This window comes from Palaemon carinicauda, chromosome 14 (assembly GCF_036898095.1).
Source record: "Palaemon carinicauda isolate YSFRI2023 chromosome 14, ASM3689809v2, whole genome shotgun sequence".
NCBI lineage: Eukaryota > Metazoa > Arthropoda > Malacostraca > Decapoda > Palaemonidae > Palaemon > Palaemon carinicauda.
Window position 1 is genome coordinate 117832402 of NC_090738.1, and position 5000 is coordinate 117837401.

General features: G+C 33.7%; 1 long non-coding RNA gene across 2 annotated transcripts in view; it reads right to left on the reverse strand.

The window, feature by feature from the left end:
- LOC137653236 (uncharacterized) overlaps positions 1 to 5000 on the reverse strand; it is a 327333-nt gene that overhangs the window by 10803 nt on the left and 311530 nt on the right. For both annotated transcript variants that reach the window (XR_011046440.1, XR_011046439.1), the window contains exon 3: positions 4152 to 4899. This is a non-coding gene — a long non-coding RNA (uncharacterized lncRNA). The remainder of the gene's footprint in view (positions 1 to 4151; positions 4900 to 5000) is intronic.

A 5000-nucleotide genomic window follows, 5' to 3' on the forward strand; every position in this document is an offset into this window, starting at 1 on the left:
TATCAGGTGAAATATTAAATCTGTCCCTCTCTCTTTCTCTCATCATTATCAAATTTTAGGGTGATATTTTCAACCTCTCTCTCTCTCTCTCTCTCTCTCTCTCTCTCTCTCATCAAATTTTAGGGTGACAATTTCAACCTCTCTCTCTCTCATCATTAATATTATAAAATTCTAGGATTTAAAGAGTATGTCCAAATTGCAATTCTCCTTCACTCGTGATAATAAACCAGACTCAAAAGTAAGTTTCCAGGTTCCTTTCTTCCTAATCACCGGATGATCTTGATATACGAGAGTAATACAGGAAAACTGCGTATGATAAGACCCCATCCTTTGGTCATTCATCAGGAAAATGACACTCAATAGATATATATCATAGCCATCAAAGGTATTTCTTTATGGCAAAGGTATCAACTTGGATCTCAGAACAACAATTTTGGCAAGACGTAGAGCCCTTCATAACTTTGCATTTTAAACCCAATAATCTCTGGGATCAGGGACACAATTCTCCGGATTGAATCCATAATTCTTTCTTCAGGACTAAAAGAAATATGAAATGGCTCCATTCAAGAGGCTTTTGCTCTCGTGGATGGAAATTCTTTCACCCTTTCAAGACCACTGGACAGACTTATTTCTGGTGTATAAAGCATTTATGCTGGGATATATGTCCCAATTTATTGCTTGTTTGAACATCACTCACTCCCTCATACAATATTTGTCTATCTATCTCTCTGCAAAAGATGAAAGACTACTGATTTTGCTTTTGACCAGGCGCGGTTTTATCAAAAATCAAGAACTTCCTGAACTGGCATACATTTTCTATTTCTCATGTGTTGTCATCTAAATGACACGAAACAATGTTAAAATAATTATTCCTCTGTTTAATAAATTAAAGTCGGCAGTGTTACAAAATTGATCGCTGTTTCTCAAAATAGATTCTCTCAAACCGAAATTGATGTCTTTCAAGTTATAAATAACTTTCAGAACAGAGAATTTATTTCTGCACTTAATGATAAATTTCTACAGCTGGAAATATTAGATTTTGCATCCATGAATTTATTTCCGCTAACGTGATATTCTATGAAACAATAATGGATACACGAATACCAAAATTAATTACTGCTGTCAGAAACTTATTCTCACAAGAAAAATTATATTTTTTCAGTGCGGAAATGATTCTCACATACGAAAATTAACTCATTCAGTAGGCAAGTGATTCTTAACCCTTTAGGAAATCTAGCTTAATCCCACGGTATTAACTAGCTCTAGTTGACTAACCCGCTCGTGAGAAATTAACGGACACGAACTGCTCCACTTTCAGGGCCTCGGTAGGATCGTCTGAAGATTTGGCACTGATCGTTGGGTCGCATAAATGACCTCTGACCTCAGTTACCGGTTTAAGTAAAGAACTACCTTTGAAAAGGATTGGAGTGGGAAGCCTATACTTTTTTAGTAATGGCAGTGAGGAATTATCATGTACTGTCATGACATAGCAGGCATGTCATTGTTATTATACATATATTTGAAACCAGTGGTAGACATAATTTTGTTTTTGAACAATCTTATATGTCAGTAGTGACAGTATTAGTTTCTATGTCTTTATACAATTTAAACTTAATATACCGACAAACATACGTATGAATACCCACATATTAATCTTATTTAAGATTGTCTGTACAGGCATTTAATACCAAGAAATATGGAAATATGTTATTAGAAGAGATTTAGGAATTCTCAGGCTTATCGCAGATCTCCATAAAGTTACTTATTAGTTACACTTTTCTACACTTATCTTATATATAGATCATTCACTTAAAACATCAACTTTTATCACCAGAATAAAAAATGGCCTCACTCATTCTAACGTAGAAAATCGTGACCTTACCTAAATAAGAAATTTGTGATCGGCCTGTAACCACCTAGAAAGCAAAATTTCATGGGGTCATTATTTCCTTAAACTTTATCGCATCATTTCATCTATTTCTAAAAGCTTCCCTCTCTTCACTATATTTTAAAATAGGTTGAATGGGGGACGTTACTATAATCACCGCAAAGATAACGGGCGAAATAAGCCCCACCTACTAATGACGGCATAGCCACTTAAGAGTGATTGTAAGTTGTAAGGGGGTGTATTGTGATCGCTGCTAACGTGAGAGGCAACGTTATTGGCTATGACGTCATCAGGGGGTGGGATTATTTCGCCTGGAATCTTTGCGGCTACTTTAATCTACTAGAAAATTAGGGTTTTTTATTATGTTAAATATCTATGAAAAAAGGAGAATTTAAGTATATTTACATGATTTATCTTATAAATATTTTAAAGATGAATTATTAGGAGGTTCATTGTAATCATCATAATCAAATGGATACGGATATAGTACTAATACGAAATTGATATTTTATATGAAATATATATACATATCTATAAATACTCAAAACATGTATATACAGTATATATATATAGATATATATATATATATACATATATATACAGTATATATATATATATATATATATATATACATACATACACACTCGGAAAAGTGAGGTATCGAATGTTAGTTTTAACAAAACCATAATAATAATAATAATAATAATAATAATAATAATAATAATAATAATAATAATAATAAATAATAAAGTTTACAAGTTATTCAAAATACGCGATATTTACATTAGCTTTGTACCTTTTACAACATTACAATATGTAGAATTTAAAAAAAATATTATATCTATAAAGAAGCAGCAAAAGTGATAGATCGTGATAGGTTGACTTTTCAGAGGAATTTAAATTAAAAAAAAAAGGAAAAAAAAAAACATTTTTCTATCTTCATGGGACAGTAATGATTTCCACTCATGTCAATCAGTTATTTTGGCAATTATTTTGAATAAAAGGAATGGCAATTAATAAAATTTAATTTTCAAGAACACAGTATAGCAACATTTCACAGATAATGACTATAATTAATAGAAATGAATTATATTGTAAGGAATATGATATTGTCAGGCTTGTATGTTTTCCTATTGAAAAAGGGTACATGTTTTGGGAAAGTAGAGAAACGAGAGAAATGTAAGGTGTTAATGGCAAAGTCATAATATATAGTACATTTTGTTCTTTTTAGTTTCAACAGTATTAATCAAAGGCCTATTTTATCTTACATAATCTATAGCATCTAAATATTGGTATAATTTATTAACAAGAGCTTGATTTAATCACGCGATTATTACATCAAACAATATTAAAAATTTAATCATACTTTTCATTTTTTTTTCAAATATGTGCCTGTAATCGATATAAAATAATTTATAAAATATTCTTGTTTATATTTATTAATTAATTAATACTTATATTTACATTACGGTGCGTGAATAGGTCAGTGGAAACATTGAAACATCACAGATAACAAGAGATACCTTTAACATGCAAGATATAAAAGTTCTCACATGCAACATTAGTTTAGATTTGAATATTTCCTGTAAGTGCTAACACATTCCAAGCTTACGACGTTCTCGTACAAGCATAGTTGAGCGCAATTGCAAGCAAAATCTATTTGTAATGAAGGTGTGGTAATTCACTAAGACTACTCTAAGAAGAACAGTTTTACTCATAAATCAATAATATAAGAATAAATATATACATATATATATATATATATAAAATTATATATATGTACATATATACATATATATACAAACGTATATATATATATATATATATATACATATATATATATATATATGTATATATATATATATATATATATATGCTTATGTATACACATTTATATATATATATATGTATATATGTATATATATAGATATATATAAGTATATATGTATATATATATATATATATATATATACTGTATATGAATATGAGGAAAAAGAACCTCCTTTTCACCAAGGCAGAAGATCAAAATTACCTTATGTAAAAACAGACCACAGGACCTTACCATGCACTAATTCATACCCATATAACTATAAAAAATGGGGGTTCTCTGCCCATAACAAGTCTTATCACAGTCAATCCACACAGGTACACAGCGCAAACGCCTCTAAAAATAGAACAGCATCACACAGCACGTACACAATCGGCCGAGCCCAGCAATTTTTCCCCTCCAGTGTCTCAGTGGGAGTGAGAGCGCAGGACTTACCTTCTTTTGAGGTAGTTGACATTGCTCGAGAAAGAGGCTTTGAAGCTGGAGAAGGAAATTTTGCCGGTTTCTGGAGGGCTGCACTCACAGATAGCACCGAGTATGGTGGCGGCGTGGTTTGTCTAAGCCTCCGGCAGCAGTCGCAACAGCAGGAGTTTAGTCGTGATCTTTAGTTAACTGGTTACCTTGAGACCTTGGTTACTTCGTCCGGTTTCTCTCTCCTTCTCTCTCTTTCTTTGTATACCTCACTTGCCTTCTCTTTTTCTCGTCACTTTGTCTTAGTCACTCAAGCCCCAGTGGCCCTTTCCGGTCTTCAACGCTGCTTTCGCTCGTTTCCCGCCAAACCGGATGACCATGCGGCGCCTCTTTCTTTCCTCCTTTCTTTAGCTCGGTGCGGGTGGAGTGAGGAGTGAGAGTGCCTTCAAGAGGAAGAGTCGGAAGAGGAGGACCGGGAGTAGGAGGAGGAGGAGGAGGGGCTATGCGAATTGCTCTCGAAGTTTTGAGATGATCCCTGCTCTTACTGTGTTCCCAGAGGAGCTAAACGTGAGGGTTGATGAAATGTTTTCGGGAGGCGGGTGGGGGAGAGCAGCAACAACGTGAAGGCTGATGATGAACTGGTGCGGTGGTTGTGATGAGGAGTATGGTGATGATAATGATGGATGTATAAGTTAAGTGGTAGGATGTGGAGGAGGATGTACTGCTGAGGAATTCTTCTCGGGTGCTGCTACGTCTAGACTACCTCACCAGCCTGCAAGGAATGCCAATGAAGAGACAAGGTTACACAGCAACTACTTCATGTACTCTAAATTAGGGGTAAGAGAGAGTTATTAAGCATATGGTGTTAATATA